The sequence below is a fragment of the Capsicum annuum genome, chromosome 11, assembly GCF_002878395.1.
Source record: "Capsicum annuum cultivar UCD-10X-F1 chromosome 11, UCD10Xv1.1, whole genome shotgun sequence".
Lineage (NCBI taxonomy): Eukaryota > Viridiplantae > Streptophyta > Magnoliopsida > Solanales > Solanaceae > Capsicum > Capsicum annuum.
Window position 1 is genome coordinate 216996833 of NC_061121.1, and position 18346 is coordinate 217015178.

General features: G+C 30.0%; 1 long non-coding RNA gene across 1 annotated transcript; it reads right to left on the reverse strand.

Annotated features, from left to right (window-relative positions):
* Positions 1-17083: 17083 nt before the first annotated feature.
* Positions 17084-18087, reverse strand: LOC107847085. Its single transcript, XR_001667298.2, has 3 exons — positions 18055-18087; positions 17847-17939; positions 17084-17680 (listed from the first exon to the last, which is right to left on the reverse strand). It is a non-coding gene; the product is annotated as an uncharacterized LOC107847085 (long non-coding RNA).
* Between the last annotated feature and the right edge of the window lie 259 nt (positions 18088-18346).

The window sequence follows — 18346 nt, forward strand, 5'->3', positions numbered from 1 at the left end:
CTGCTAGCCATAGCGAGCTTTGCTTTGGATCTAGTGAAGTATGGGTGACTAGCCAGAGTGCTGCAAACCTACTACTGTTATCTGAAAGAACATGCTCATCAAAGACGACATCCGTTAGGATTAGGGCACACAACAAGCGTGGGAATCACATTGGTAAAATTGTCTTAAATTCATGTTCATTTCTACCAGCTTTTGAGGGTAGCAAGGTCATTTTAACATCATCCCGATTTTTATCTACACTTATTTTTATCTACACTTATTATTATTATTATTATTATTATTTTCCTCCTTTCCCTCTCTCTTATTTTTCGTATCAGCTCTTTGTTCTTTTCCTTTATTGTCTCATCATCCTTACTTTCTTTTCTCCTCTCGTTATCTACCTTTATTTTATCATTCTTTATGGCTTTTGTTTTTCTTTAAAAGAGGAAAAATAATGAAAAACAATGAAACAAAATGATTAGATCGAACCCAAAAGTGCGTTGCCTACGTATCATGTTGTACATGAATCAAATCTTGCGTAGTTCGGGAAGTCTTGCCAAAATGGCCAATTAAACTCTTTTTTCATTCTTTTCCTTAAAACTTTAAGAAGAAAAGAAAATAACAATTTGTCAAAAGAATTGACGAAAATCTTTTTGCATTTTTTACTTTTAAAATACCTATACAAAACAAAACCTATGATTACCAAAGAAAAATCTTTTGGGGTTTTCAATTTTGAATTTCATATAAAATGAAACTTGAAACTATTAAAGGAAAATCTTTTTGTAGTTTTCTTTTGAAAATGTATATGAAACACCTACTCTAAATAAAGAGTGAAAAAAATCTTTTTTCGAATTTTTTGGAATAAGATCAACCAAAAATAAAACCTACGACTATTAAGGATTTTTTTTTGGTATTTTTATTTTCAAAACATGTATGAAACACCTACTCTAGATGAAAAGTGAAGAATTTATTTTTTTTGAATTTTTTAAATAAGATCCCCAAACCAACAATAGGCTGCCTACGTATCTCACTCCCGAAAGAGGAGAATCAGGGGTGCGTAGTTCATCCAGATTGGACAATTAATGATTAACTAATAAATTGACCCTAACTTAAGAGACACAACCAAAAACAAACGAATAAAAACTTTTTGGATTTTCAACTAGACACTTCAACTAAGACTGACACCACCAATTATGAAGAAAAATCTTTCTGGTATTTTGGCTTTTAACAAATAAGTAAAGAAGACAAACAAAATCCCTTTTTTTTTATTTTTTTGTTGAACTTACGGTATTTTGAGAAGATAAATGCAAAACGTAAAAAAAAATCTTTTTGAATTTTTGGATCGTGAAGAACAAAAGTCAGAAAAACTCCAAAATAAACTACGACACTCCTTTTGATTCATTCTTTTCGACTCACTTTTTCTATATTTGTTCCTTTTTCGTTCTTGCCCACGCACCTTACTCCTAACAAATGTTTTTTTTTCTTTTTTTTTTCAAATCAGTCCGTCAAATGATCATGTTACCCTTAAAGATGCAACAGTTAGCACGTAGGGATGCTTTAGAGGTGAATCTCCTACAAAGGGTCATGTGGGTCCCGCTAGGTCTCAGTATGATGCACATAAGCATAAATACTATAAACAAAGAGCACAAAAAACGCACAAAAGTGAAAACAATAACACAAACAAAATCACAAACAATGCTTATACACTCGTAATGCCAAAAAAAGCCGATACGACTCCAAAAATAGCTCGAATTCTAAAAAGTTAGATTCCCCAACAGAGTCGCCAGAGCTGTCACACCCCTTTTTTTGTCGAAAAGATTTGATTTTTTTAGTTCAAAAGGGTTTTTATTATTAAGTGACAAAAGAAAACGATTTGTTTCGAAGAAGGATTGTTTTTACATTTGAAATTAGAGTCGCCACTTGGCATAATCTGGTGTGCCAAGTCACCATTGGAAAATCCTTTTCAAAAACCATTTGACTCTTTAAACTGGTTTGCCAGCAGAGATTCCAGTTAAGGAATTCTGTTGACTGAGGGGAAGGTGTTCGGCACCCCTCGATCCCGTGGTTTGACCACGGTCGCTTGGTAGAGTGTCTCAACTATTTATTGACACTATGAATGTATAAACCACAAAAAATAAGCAAAAATAATCAGTCAAACAAACAAGACAAAACAATCCAAAATTTAAAGTCCAGTACAATTATACAATCCCGAAAAAATAAAAATGCAAAAATATAAACCCGTCTTATTCTAAATTAATCCTAACTATGCTCCATTGCTTTCTCCACCTGATGTTCCGGGCCTTGATCGTGCGTCGTCTTCAAGTACATGATACTTTAAGGCATTCCCCGGATAAATCAATACAAATCTCTCGGGGCATTCCCCGACCAAATGAATACATTTTTAATGCGATAAAATAGAAAAAACCATTCAACAAATATTCACACGTTTAACAAATCATAGTAAACTTTGCCTACCCAGCCTACCTTTTGCCTATCCAACTCGACCTATCATGGCATTATCCCGATCGATGGCGTCAATGAATCAAAACAACAATAAATCAAAAATTAATCCTAATCCATTTTAGCAATTTTTCAATTCGCGCCCCAAATTCTTTCCTATCAATAGCACAATGAAAACTAACAAATTTGTTCCTCATACCCTCAAAATCATATCACCAAGCACACGATCATAACATCAACAACATCAGCAAACATCAAACAATCAGAATAGATAAACACATAGTCATAGTCAATTTAAACAAGCAAAACATAGAAAAAGAGAGCAGGTTAAAGGAGTCGACCTCAATGGAACTCGTTTTTGTTGATAATAGAAAATTCGAAACCAAAAACCTCAAACAAGGAACCTCAATCCAATCAAGAATCCAACTTAGTATGATAAATACAAATGGGATAGATTTAAAACCGGAACGAAAACCTTGAAAACGAACCCCAACGCCCGGAATTTAAACTAACCGTAACCGATCCCATCGAAATCGTAACTGGGTTGCCGTTTGCAACTCACCGGAGCTTCGATTGACCCGACAGTCAACAGAGTGGAATCTCTCGCCTGGGTTTCTCCGGAAAACCAAAAAAATTAGAGAAAAATTTGGGATTTTTGAAACCGATTTCGATTGTTGTCGGAGCTCCGGCAAGATCTGGTCGCCCGAACAGTGATAAACGCAGTGATTTGCTTCCCTCTCATCTCTCCCTTTTCGAACTCCTATACCTGATCTACCCCTCCGTCATCCTTTTCTTCTCTCACGCCATTTCTTTCCTAAATCGACCTCCAATCTTCACTATTTTTTTCCATTCTGATCAATTCACTTCTCTGTTTTCTCTTTCTCTGTCGTTTTTATATATATCAGTGTATGTGTGTGCATGTATGGTGAAAGAAGACGATGGTGCAGAGAATAAACTGTGTGTTGTGTGCGTATTCCGTGTATGTGTGTGTGTTCTATGGAGAAAAAAAATGAAAGCTCCAAAAATGGAAAAATTCCCCAAATAACCGTGTATGTATGTTGCTTTGTATATACTCCTTTTTTATAGTGTGTGGGCCCCCCTCATTTTCTTATAGTGGAAAATCTATTTTTGGTCCTTTTTTTCCCCCTATATCTGTGTATGGATATGTACATATATGTTAGGGGTTTGGGGTAGGGTGACGTGGGGTAGAGTTTGTTTGGGTAGGGTAGGTAGGTGTCTTGTTTTGAATGGATAGGTTGTTAGGATAAAAATAAAATTAGTTTGGGGATTATTAATTTTGTCATTTTGTGGAGGGATTATCACATGGGTGAGGATACACGGTAGGATAAGGTAAAAAATAGGTAAGAACGATATTGGGGAGGGACGAAATTAGGTGTCTACAATGTTGAATGTGCCAGAGATACTTACTCATTGGTATGTTTCACAACATTTTTTGTGTCAAGTATTGACCAGTCCATGCATTATAGAATGTGATTCATAGAAGAGAAAAGTGGTTTTCAGCTCAAAAAAATTGCTAGGTAACAAATACTTCAAATGCATGCAATAAGATTTAGAAAAAATGAGAGAGAATTACCTAAAGTGCAGAGAGATGAATGGCAAAATAAAAAACCCTAAAGTTAGAATGCAATTTCACCAAAGGGAAAAGAGAAATCCAAAACTCAAGCTTTGAGATGAACTTTTTTTGTAGCTTTATGAATTATTTTGTAATTTGAGCTTATTGCAAAGGGTAAATATATTTTTAACTTTATTTTTTGGTAATAAATGTACTATATTAATCCGATGCTTCCGAGCTTCGAAATGAAATTTGTTGTAGCTTTGAGATAAAATTTTTCCATAAATATATTTTTAACTTTTTTTTTGGTACAAAAATATATTTTTAACTTAAACTTGGTGCAAAAAATTATGTTATTTAAAAAATAATTAATTATTAATAAAATAATATATTTCAAATTATGCCTCATGGTCAAACATTAATATTATTAATTTGTATTAAATTAGTTAATATTCTGCAAGAGGCAAACTTAGACCTAACAAAATAAGTTATGCCACGTGGGTAAGAGTAGACATTATTAGTTTGTATCGACATAATTTTACAATGTCTAACTTATGATGTCTAGTTTTATAATGTCCTAACACAGAGTCCACCTAGATAAAAGTTGTGCCTAATTATCAAGAGTTGACTTTGTCTTAAGTCTTTAATAATTTGACGAATAATCTATAACTATTGCCCTAAAAGCAAAACTTTTAAATCACAAAAGAACAAGTTGTGCCCCATGGGCAAGAGTTGACTTTGCCTTAAGTCTGTAATGATTTGATGAATGATCTATAACACTTGCCCTAGAGGCAAGACTTTTAAATCACCAAAGAACAAGTTGTGCCCCATGGACAAGAGTTGACTTTGTTTTAAGTCTGTAGTGATTTGATGAATGATCTATAACTCTTGCCCTAGAGGCAAAATTTTTAAATCACAAAAGAATAATTTGTGCCCCATGGGTAAGAGTTGACTTTGCCTTAACTCTGTAATGATTTGAGAATGATCTATAACTCTTGCCCTAGAGGCAAGACTTTTAAATCACAAAAGAACAAGTTGTGCCCCATGGGCAAGAATTGATTTTGCCTTAGTCTGTAATGATTTGACAAATGATCTATAACTCTTGCCCTAGAGGCAAGATTAGAAACAAGTCCATGAGCAAGAGTTGACACTACTTTAGTCTTTAATGATTTAATAAATAATCTATAACTTTTGCCCAAGAGGGAAGACTTTCAGATCACAAAAGAATAAGTTGTGCCCCATGGGCAAGATTTGACACTAGCATAGTTTGTACTGATTTGGCAGACGATATATAACTCTTGCCCTAAAGGCAAGACATTAGCTCGAGGACTTCAAAAGAACAAGTAATTACTCATGGACAAGAGTTTACACTAGACATAGTCAAATAATTTTTAAAAATAAGTGTATTTCATAAAGTTTAACTAATTGATTATTATACAATTCTCGACTTAGACGCATTTGTTGACTTACATATAAAACATAACACAAGGCTTATAAAAACTAACAAATACTTAATGGGCAATGATTTATGTTGTTTCACAAAATCTAACTTATTGAGTATTATATAACTATTGCCTTTGGGGGAAAATGTAGTTCAAAATTTTTCAAAAAATTAATGTATCTGAAACAATTTACACCATTTCACTATGTCTAACTAATGAGATACTCTAATATAAGTTGATAACTCAAAAAAGAGAATATATCATGACCTTTATATAACTTGACAAAAATAAACTCACAAGTAGAAAAGATCAAGATCAAAAATTTGATATTAAAAAGTCGAAAGAGCTAGTAAACTAATAACAAAAATAAAACAAGAAAAAATAATGCAATAATTTACAAAAGGATAAGCAGAAATCGTGGCAAATTATTTGAAAGTAAACACTGTCAATTACAACTTGAGTGACTATCTTTAAACATCATAAAGAAACAAAAAAAAAAACTTAAACTCTCTTAAGAATTTTTCACGTCTTCAATCGTACAAAATTCATCTTTTATAGAAATATGATCAGAAACATCGGGTGGTGTTGGAGTTATTAGAGTAAAACTAGGACCATAATCTTCATCTGATACTTTGCACCTCTTTCTTTTCCTAGAAAGCAAGTCATCAGGAGGTGTTGAAAAATCAATTTCTCCGCTTTGAAACTTGGCACAAATCTTGAAACTAGTTTGAAACTTGACTTCATCTTCAAGAATAGACACATTGTGTTCCTGCATTTCATTCACCCCCTTAAAATTCGCAATGCTCACTCCTCGCCCGTCACATAATTTATGTAATTCCTGAATAAGCTCCACAATAGAATCACACTTGGATTCTAGAGACTATATAAAAAAATTAATAATGTAAACAACACAATCAACACAATTATTGATATAATGATGATGTTTCTATTGAGTAATAAATTTAATGTGAAAATTACTGTAATACGGCTCATAATCCCATCTAAAGAAGTATCAAGATGAGTCTTAATAGAAGATGTCACTCTCAGCATGAAATTTTTTTTAAAAAAAGAAAGATTACTAAAGAAAGTTAGAAACTCAACATAGAATTATGATTTGAACAGTAGAATAATAAAGATATATTCAATATTAAAGAAAAAGAGAGTGACACAAAGTCCACCCAGATAAAAGTTATGCCCCATGGGCAAGATTTGACTTTAGCATAGTTTTTATTGATTTAGTAAATGATCTATAACTCTTATCCAAGAGGCAAGACTTTTAGATCACAAAGAAACAAGTTGTGTCCCATGAGCAAGAGTTGACACTACTGATTTGACAGATGATCTATAACTCTTGCCCCAGAGGCAAGACTATAAACAAGTCTATGAGCTATTATTAAGTGCCCAACTTTTCTGCCTACTTCAGCAAGTGTTGGAGAACAAGTTGAGCCGTTGAGGGTAAGCTGGAGAAGATATGCACAAAGCCAGCTCTCTTCTAAAAGCTAAGCAATAATCACAAAGTGGTAAATCAACAACCTACTATTAAGTGCTTATTATATATATGTAAACTAAGTAATAATCGGAACCAATTCAACTAGTTATCACATTGACAATGTAAAGAACACGAAGATAGAGGCTTATAAGCACAATGACAGAGAAAAGGACCAGAAATCACAAATATGTACATTAAATACAAATAGTTGGCCCAATTACATGATCTTCTCACTCTTTTTGAAAATGAAGACCTTAACTCAATAAGATTCCAGTGATTTCACTTTTTATTTCTCATTACAGGTCTTACAAAGTTATAAATAAGTACAAGCAACAATTCACGGTGTTCCTTTCTCTAATCACTTTTCTTCACACACAAATGAAAAAAATCAACTTCTTCTACTAAAAAGAGGTCCTAACTTCTTTATTCACTTTTCTAGTTCTACACGCTTACATAATGTAAATAAAGCCTTAACATGGCATCATTCATAGAAGCAATTCAACATAGTTCAACTAATCAACAGCTAAACATAAATTAAACCAAAACAGAAAAATATATTTAATACACTCAATAAAATCATAAAATTTTCTTGTGAAAAAATTTTAACGATGACAGGGTGAACAACTAAATGTTCTGTTTTTAGCCTTCTAAATCTACATGTTCTCAAGATTCAAGTCTGTAAACTAAACTAAACACACTCCTTCGAGAGTCATTGCATTACGTGGATTATCAACCTACGACATTTTTTGGTTATTAAAACAAAAATATCAAAATAATAATAAATACAAGAGCAAGAATTTCCTTGTTGCACCCAAGAGTAAGGGTGTGGGACTGTGGTTAAGTGGTCAATGAAGTTTTTGAGAACTACGAGATCTCATGTCCAAAATTCAGTAAAGACAAAAATACTAGGTGATTTCTTCTTATCTATTCTAGCCTTGATGGATAGAGTTACCCGGTACTTGTTGTTGGCAGGTACCCGACAGAATTAGAATATTAGTCAAGGTGTGTGCAAGTTCAACCCATCACTAGAGTCCAGCAACTTCAGCAAGCGCTGGAGACAAACTTGAGCCGTTGAGGGTAAGCTGGAGAAGCTGTGCACAAAGCCAGCTCTCTCCTAAAAGCTAAGCAATAATCACAAAGTGGCAAATCGACAGACTACTATTAAGTGCTTATTATGTGTAAATTAAGCAATAACTAAAATCAATCCAACTAGTTAGCACATTGACAATGTAAAGAACATGAAGTTGGAGGCTTATAAGCACAATAGCAGGAGAAAACGACCAAAAGGCACAAATAGCCAAGCTAGAATCTTATTGAGATAGTTTCTGACCAAAATAAAGAAGAATAAAGTAACACACTAACACCTTTAGCAGTACAGTATCTGAGACACACATAAAAACATGCACAAAACAGGCAAACAAGCTATCACTGGCGTACATTACTTTCATAAAGTGAGTTAGTATTATTTATTTCATTATTTGGTTGACCTTATTAGCCTACAATACTATACAAATTCAATTGTTACTCTAAATTACTTAAAATTGAGGGATGAATAAGATCGTATACAACTTAAATAGCTAATTGTACTTTGGGATGACAATAAATATCAATCAAATAGACTCACCACTCATCAGTTCACACTTGTATTTTTCTCTTTCAAATTTTCTACAACTCGTCATGTACAGATTTCAATACTAGAAAAAAGTATTATGATATAGTTGTTGTAGCTCCTACTCTAGCTCTATTGGCTCTATCATTTGGATATATCACCTGGCATCTACCTAAATCTTCCAAGATGAGTCCACTATTAATTTTTCATCAAGAAATACGTGGATTAACTCTCGATATAATAGTAAAAGCAAAACGTTGGGTGTATCAACTCTAAGAGATCTGATATTGCTCCAAGGATAGTATCCAACTGTCCAACTAATAACATTAATAGTATACAACTTAAATGTTGCATGTGTTGACTAGTTCAAATATATTTTTCTTTCATAGGTAACTTCTCAGCTACCTCAATTGCATACAATCAATGACTTATTTTCCTATTATCCCACTCCCTTTCTCTCTCTATCTTCTCCTCCGCACAAATTTTTCACTGTTTGGAAAGGAAAGGATTATAGTAATACATATATATACACTCAAAGTTAGCCTTAACTAACAATGGAATAAAGAAACACACTAACACCATTGACAACACAGTATTTGGGCCGCACATAAAAACATGCATAAAACAGACAAACAAGTTGTAGCTGGCCTAACGCAGACATTTTGAAGCTTATCTGAAAAATAGTCCTAATCGTACCTCATTGTAAGCTAATTCTCAAGTCATTTCACTTTACAAAATTAGAACAAAGTGGTTACATTAAAGTGTTAAACAAACTTAACAGAAAACTTCAATTATTAGCATATTTGACTTCAACATTCATCACTTGTACATAATATTACTAAGTTAGTAGATGATCTATAAATCTTGACATAGATGCAAAGACTGAGCCCTTGTAGAAACAAGTAATGCCTCATGGGCAAGAATTGGTCCTGCCACATTGCCTATTAATTAAGCAGATGCTTAATAACTCTTACCCTAGAGGCAAGACTTATCCCACAAAGAAACAACTACCCCTACGGATAAGAGCCGGCACTACTTTGTTCTATAATGATTTGATAGATTCTCTATAATTCTTGTCATAGAGGCAAGAATTAGCTCACAATAAACATATTTAAAGGAAGATAGACTGACAGAATTCTTCAGACATTGATGTAAATGATAAACTGAATTTAGTAGAAACTAACATCAACAATGATGTCAATTAAGTTTGAAGGCAAAAGTCCCAAAGAATTGGAAGCAACATCCACTGAGAGACACTTTATTTCTCAAGCAGAAGCAATATTCATTTTTTTTATATTAATCGAGTTTGAAGATTTGAGATGTGTTCGATGAAGAGAAAGAGGAACAAGAGAAAGAGTATTTGAAAAAATGGGGGAAAAGATGAACAGGGAGAAGAGTATATGAGAAATATCTGGTAAAAACATAAGAGAAATAATAAAAATTCAAAATAAAGGTTAAAGATAAATAAATTTTTAAAAAGAAAAAAAAATGAAGAAATAGATAATGGTTGAGAAAAAAACAGAAAAAATAAATGTTGAGACAAATAAATTAAACATAAAAATAAAATTAAAGAAAAAAGAGTGAAAATAATAAAAAATAGAATAATAAATTTAAAGAAAAAAATAAAAACTGGAAAAAAAAAGTAGAATAATAAAAGTAAAGGAAAAATAAAAAAGTGAAAATAATAATAAAAAAATTTGAAAGATAAATGAATATGGAAAGTTTAAAAATATAGTTAAGGTGTAGAGGAATAAAATGATACTTTTAGTATATTAAAAAGTTACAAAAATTATTCTTTAAAAACATTCTTATTTAGAGTTAAATGTTTAGTCACTCATATTTGGTATATGGCATAAAATTTGCTGAATTTTAGTCAAGTATAATACAAGGCTATTTCTCCACCATTCGTGAGGTCATTTTTGTTTGATCAACTGGTCTCACAAATTATTTTTAAAAGTTGGGGCCTACCAAGTAAATTTGAGTCAAATATAATACAAGGCCATTTTTCCACCATTAATGAGATCATTTTTCTTTAATTTGTCAGTCTCAGTATTCATTCGAGCTTATTAATTACTAAAAATTACACAAATACACAATTTATACTTTTAATATTACAAAAAAATCTCAACTCTCTAAACATATTATAAAAATTTCGACATATACACAGAATGTTATGTATATGTCGGCTATGTTATGTATATTAATAGGGAGAGAGAGTAAAGTAATTAAAAAAGTGAGAGAGAGTGTAATTACTTCCAAAAGGGTTGGTATTTATGTTATTTATACTAATTAATTATACTAGTGGACTTATGCCGTGCTACGCACATTTCAATGTTGATTCTTAAAAATTATATGTTATGTATAATTTTATAATTCTAAGTTAGGTATATATTATTATATTTAGATTGATGAAATTTATATAACAATATTTTAAGTTGTTTAAACTTTTATGTCATTAATAGTCAATTATTTTTTTTAAAATTATTTAATTTTTTAATTATTATGATTTGTAACATTTTCTCTTCTATTCTACTAATTAGAAGTGGCATAGTAAAATTATTATAACAAATAGTTGTGAAATCTTTTTTAAGTGGTCTCATAAAAGACGTCAAGTTAATTTAAAACATCAAAAAATAATTTATCATTTTATGTTTATTTTATTTTTTATTAAATATTATTTATTTCTTAATATTTAAATGACTTGTAATAATTAATTATGAGTGATATATTAAAATCACGGTTGAAACAGCTGAAGCAATCATGCCATAAATATCTATTTAATTTTTTTATTAAATATTTTTATTTTTTTAATACGTAAATGACTTATAATAATTACCTAGAGGTAATATAGTAAAATCACGATTGAACCATCAAAGTAGAAAATGATTCATAATAACTAATTAGAAGTGATATAATAAAATTACTATAAAAAACACTTGTTAAAAAAACTAAGTGAGCCTCATATAAGACGTCAAATTAATTTTAAATATCAAGAGTTAATTTATCATTTTATATCTATTTTACTTTTGCATTAAATATTATTAATTTCTTAATTTTAGATGACTTATAATAATTAATTGAAAATGATATAGTAAAATTACGGTTGAAATAACTGAAGCAGACATGTCATAAATGTCTATTTTATTTTTTTATTAAATATTATTAATTTTCTAATACGTAGATAATAACCTATATAATTAATCAGGAGTGATATAGTCAAATTACGGTTGAAGAAGTTAAAGTACACATGTCATAAATATCTATTTTATTTTTATTAAATATTATTATATTTTAATACATAAATAACTTGTAATAATTAATTAAGAATAATCTTTAACTGTATATAATTTCAATCAATTAATATGAAAAATAACAATAAACCAATTGCATGAAAAAAAGCAAGTTTTAGTTAACATTGTAGGCAAGAGAACAAAGAGAAAGGAAGACCCACACGGCAGAAAAGGTAACTAAAAGTATTGACTGACCAAGTAGTAATAAGTAGGATATACTCTGATTTTTTGTCCGAAATTAAAAAAGTACAATCACACTAAGAACAATCGTACAATAGCTTTAAAACATCAGAACTGATAAAATGACTAAAATGTCCTCACTATAAAGAATGACAAGAAGCATACATGTTGAAGAACTCTTGTGTGCTTCTTCATTCTTCTATATAGTAGTAATTACGTTCATATGCAAAATATAATAGCTTGATGCTATTTTAGCACACGTAGGAGGCATAGACTGCAAGTCTGTAACAACAATCAATACACAGAGTGAACAGAATTAATAAACTTTGATTAATTTGAAAATAGTACTAGAAAAGAATGAGTGGACTAGAGAGAATTGGGGATGAGAAGCAAGTCTTTGGCTAAGCAATTATCACCATTTGCATAAGACTATTCTTCCTAAAATGTGATATTTATTAACCTGTATTCCACACATAGCCACTTAATAATACTAATTCAATGTACGTGCGTTGAACGTGTATCAAACGTCAATTAAGAATAAATGCATATAAATAAATTATTGTATATACGTTATTTTATTAAGTACCAAAATTTTAAACTATAACGTAAATTTTGAAGATAAAAAAATGTAGCACACACGAGAGTTTACATGGGAATGTATGGCTTAATAAGTTATTACATACTACTATTCATAGATAGAATTCATTGCCACCATGTATCAGAATAAGGAGTTAGCTGATCTCTTAGTGCATGAAGAGCTTCTCATTTAGATGTAGCAACTATTTTTAGCTTTAGAGCTTATTATGTTGTAGATCACTATATCTATCTTTGCTTCTTTCAAAAGGTTGTGCGAAATAATGTCTAAAAGAGCTCAAATACTTCTTTTTAAAAGTGAGCAACTCGAAACTGGTCTTCTCTTATCATGCATTTTCTCATCCTTACTTGTATCAGTATTGCCACAGAAACCATGCTTGGAGGGTGATGTTCCCGACAAGAAAAGTTAACACCATTAAATCGTAAAACTAATCTTTAAGAGAGGTGTCATAACTCATATGTAAACTGCAGAAAAATTAAATGTAAAATTATTGAGTATGAGACATTATATGGTAAATACTTTTTATTCCTCTTTTTTTTTATATGGATAATCCTTCTTTGTCCTTCATTGAGTGAATATTTTGTGATCTTTCATAGGAATAAAGGAGTTTTTGAACAAACAGGACAAAGAACTACTAATATAAATATAATGAAGAATTTAACCTTAATCTACTGAAAAAAATTAAACTTTTTTTAACCAATTCTTCCTAGTCCATAGCTCTTTAGTCAACAAAATTTCAGTTTTGCAACAATTTATAATAATTGTACCTCATGCCGAAGTAAGAACTATTAGTATCTTTAAGCTCTGAGAAAATATTGACAAGAAGTCCATATATATTTTGTTAAAAATATATTCACTAATAAATATTTCAAAAAATATTAAAGCAAAATGTTCATCCAAATGCAACTTCAAGTTTTAAAAATCACAACCTTTAAAATTTAAATTTTCAAATTTCAATTTCAAAATCTATCATCGAACAAAAGCTAATATTTGTTGTAGCATAAAATAAAAGAATCAATCAAGAATGTGAACCTTTTTTCTTTAGCAATTAGTAAAAAGAATGTGAAATTATACAAAATTGAGTACTATTAATAAAAATTCTCAAGAAATTATGTATACATCAATCACAAAATAATAAAAACACAATTTTTTGTGCAAATACAGAACATCAAAGCCAAAATTTTTAAAAAAAAAATCAATAAGAGTATATAATTTTTGTAACATTTAAAAGAGGGTCAAACACCAAACCATCTATCAACTCATCTTGAATATTGTGTCTTTTCACGAGGAAGTATATTTTTGTTCTTCTTCAAGTGAAAAAATTCGATAATACAGAAATTTGTTGTTCCCTGCATGTTGATCCAAACTTAGAGAATTGCAAGAAGAAAATAAGGAAAAAGTTAGGTCCTCAATGTCTCTTCCTTGATTTTGGCAGTAAGCGTCTCAAGAACATTATCTTTGTTCTTAAGAAGCCTCCACATATCAAGGGACTTGATAACATCAAAGGCCTTCAATGCTAAGATAGACTCACATGAACAACAAAAAAATTATCAACATGAATAATTCAGTAAAACATATGATTATCTGGCTTATTAAAATATGGTTTAATCCCTTGCCTGTTTATAAAATCTCATTCAATTTATTGTGTACAACCTTCGCAATTCACTTTATACATAATCGAAGAAAATATTAAATTTGAGTTGTTCCATCATGCATCGTTCAACTTACGCTTTTCTTAATATTGCATATACTTATCAAAAAATAACTTCATATACTTCAAATTATATAGCAATGATGAAATTCAATTTTAGAGACAAATCCTTCTCACTGTATGTTTCATGCTTTTGATGTCCATGAACCCTCCATCAATAACTTAGCTTCCCTCAACTTGCATCAATCTTATTTAGTTCCATATCCTGGCAGCCTAGTCAATATCAAATTTGAACTATTTTATAGACACTATGCTTGAAAACTTGATGCCCTAAAATTGCTAAAAAGTATTATTGTAGAAATTTTTAATTTTTGGACTGATCAAATAATTCTATTTTCAATAACAATAATAGTAAAACTTAAACACTCAAAAACACTAAACAAAAAAAAAGAATATTTACGTAAAAAACCTCCTTGTTGAACAGAAATTTTCTTGATAAATATTCTGATTTGAGCTCATCAAATAAAATCTTCAAGAAATTCAGCAATTACTTTAATCGGCGGTAATATGGTTATGTCATCTAATTTTTTTAGGAAAAATTTTCAAATACAAAAGAAAAATAAAAAATTATAAAAATTATGTATAACTCATGTAATTATCTTTAAACTAAAAGCACCTTATTTAGGGTCAATAGAAGACAATGAATTTGGAGAGAACTTCTGTAGCGTGGTGTAGGGAGAGAAGCAATATTGGTCTGGTTAGGGTTCTAATAATTTTACGAAATTATTTATGTAGAGGCAATATTAAACCTAAATTCTAAACATATTTGGCGGCATGAATCCTAAATAAATAAAAAATGAAAAAGCCCTAAAGTCAAAAGCACAATAATTTTTTATTTTTTAACACCGTATTAAAAGAGTCAAGTGTCCTATAATAATTAAATGTATTTTGATTATTATAATTTTATAAAAATAACTAATAATTTGAAAAAATGATGAAAAAAAATTTAGTCTAAAGTGAAGTGTTTTAATGAACGACAAAAAATTCAAATCACTTTTATAAGAGTCTTCACGATAAGGTGAGTTTTACTTTGATATCTTCTCCCTCTTAAAAGAAAACTAAATTCTGCCAATTAGTTATGAAAATTGTTTGCCTTTTGGGGAGCATGTTTTTTCTCATTTTTTATTTTAGTTTAAATGTAAAATCTAATTCTCCATAACCCAAAGTAATCAAACACGCTGAAAAATGATTTCTTCCAATGAAACATATTCTAGAAAAGTATTTTCTTCATACAAAAGTTTTCTGAACTGAAATTTATCAACTACGGAGACTTTCAAGTTTACCAATTCATTATTTAGATGCTTAGTAAATGTCAATAAATTCAATATAATCTCACAAGTGGAGTATGAAGAGGGTAGTGTGTATTCGAACCTTACCACTACTTTAAGAAGACCAAGAGATCATTTTCGATAGACCCTCTACATAAAACTAATTTCATGAATGTAATCAATAAAAGTAATAGCAATCATCCATGACATCCAAAGATAGTACGAAGAGATAATGGTGAAGCTACATTGACCCATGAGTGGTCACTCGATCACCCTTCATCGAAAAATTATATTGCTCATATAGAAAAAAACAATTATGCATATAAGTCAATTTTTTAAAAAACTATATATACTAAAGCTTTAAACACCCTTAATAAAATTTCTACTCTCACGGCTAGTAAGAAATACAAAAACCAACTTATAACATTATTTAAACAAAGTAATTCATAAATATAAAAATTCAATGAAAATTTATACAAGATTAATGGTGGCTAAAAATTCAACCATCTTAGCGACACACAACCTACTGCCCTTCTATCGCATTTCATTTTTTTCTATCCATGATTATGTCGATGTGTCATGCCTTATCTAATCACATCACTTTAAAATTTTTTTGTCCTATACCTCTCATAATATTCACTATATTTAACCTCTCATACCTTCTCACTGAGACATCCATGCATATTCTCTTCTCATACCCGAATCATTTGTTGTATATAAGTATGAGCTCGAATAGCACCAAGATAAAATTAAGTATGGTAGTTCACATAAACTAATCAGAAGATATCTAAATTTATTTGGTACCCGATATTTGATTAGGTCGTTACATTGACCTAATGCTCCAATGTGAAGTGTTTGAAAAAATTCCTTCATCTTTAAGAAAGATTTTTTCTTGGAACCAAAACAAAAAATAACTTGTAACATTAAACAAAATAATTCATCCCTAATTAGGGGTTGTTATGCAATATAATAGCAACATAAAAATAAAAATTCATAAATATAGCAAACATAAAAATAAAAATTCATGAAAAATTATACAAATCTAATGGTGACTCAAAATTCAACTACCTTATTAACACACAACCTGCTAACGTTCTTCTACCTTTCATATCTTTCTATCTATGATCATTCAACGGTCGTCCTTTACCTCTCAAAAAAAAAATATTGAATTAATCAATATAAAATATTGCAACTTACATTACTTTTCATATAATTTTTGAATATCTAAATTTTAGTTTTTAAATATTAAATTAATATAATCTAATTTAACTCTGAAAACTAATCAAATTGATCCATAATTTCGAGACCCTAAAGAATTGAAATTTATGGAAATTGAAAGTACGAATTATTTTCCATAAACAACAATCCCAACCCCCAAAGTAACTTAAGCTCCAAATGTTGAAAAATACATGACGTTGTTATCCAAGTCAAAACACCAACTTCCATATAGCGTTGCATGATATTAGCTCTTAAAGTCAAAACAATCAAACTAAGAAATTCATTATTTCTTGTTATTTCTTAAATTATGTGTACATAATTTACATGTAAAGAAAATAGATACACAAAAATATATGCAGATGACAAAAAAAAAAAAGAATGCTAAACCTCATGAACAAAGGAGGTTTAGATAGAGAAGGAGATATACATGTAGAGAATAAAACTACAACCTACATCCAGATTTCAGTGGCAATAACAAACCTCAGTTTAACCATAAATCAATGTTGATTCTTCAACTTCAATCCATCATAAATGTTTCTTATTTGATACATAGCACCGATTAATCAATACAAAGCCTCTAAAATTAATTTGCCTTCAATGTTTCGTTCATCAATTATGTCTTATAATCATTTCATTCGCTTTCAAGATACGTACCAAATCAATGCAAAACAAATCAAATTTTATCAATATAACTTGCTTTCGTCATCTTGTCCACCACCAAATCCACTCTTACCTTATCTTGAATAACGTCATTCCTCATTCCTAATCATACAACGCCTAGATCAACTTGCTCCGATCCTTGATAGAAAATTCTGTCGAAATTAAAATCAAATTCTTGTTCCTTTTCCTCCTGTAATGATATGTTACTACAAAATCAACTAAGTTAGTAGAACTTCATTCTGAATTGCCAATGACGAAGATTTTAGTTGTTATACACTTTCAACTTTTTCCAATACATATAGGACTACACATATGATTTGAAATTAACAACAAATTAATGCAAGAAAAGAGATTTGAGTTTATTTTTAAAACCTTGATTGTAAAGGACTCGAAGTTAATTCTTTGAACGGAGACGGTATCGATATTCTCCTGTTGCTTTGGCTGGTGAACAACTTAATAGAGAACCTACCAACATTAAATTAACAACATAAAGAATTATGATAAAATAAAAATAGAACAAAATAAAAAATGCGAGACATTCAACAAAGAGGAAAAACAGCGAGAAATTGGAAGAGAATACCTCAATAATTTTTGTGATGGCGGTGAATTTTTCTTCCTATATATAAAGAGTCCTTAAATAAGGAAAAAATTAATAGGCAATATATTAGTTGGTTTGAAACTCCTAAATTACATAATTCAAATAAGGAAAAAATTAATATCCAATGTTTAGTTGGATTTGAAGTTCTAATTATTAAGAAAATAATTAAATTATTATTATCTTAAATTTTAAATATTAGAAAAATAGTGAAAAGACAATTTTATCTATTGCGGAGTGTTTTAATGAATGGCAAAAAGTTCAAATCACTTTTCTA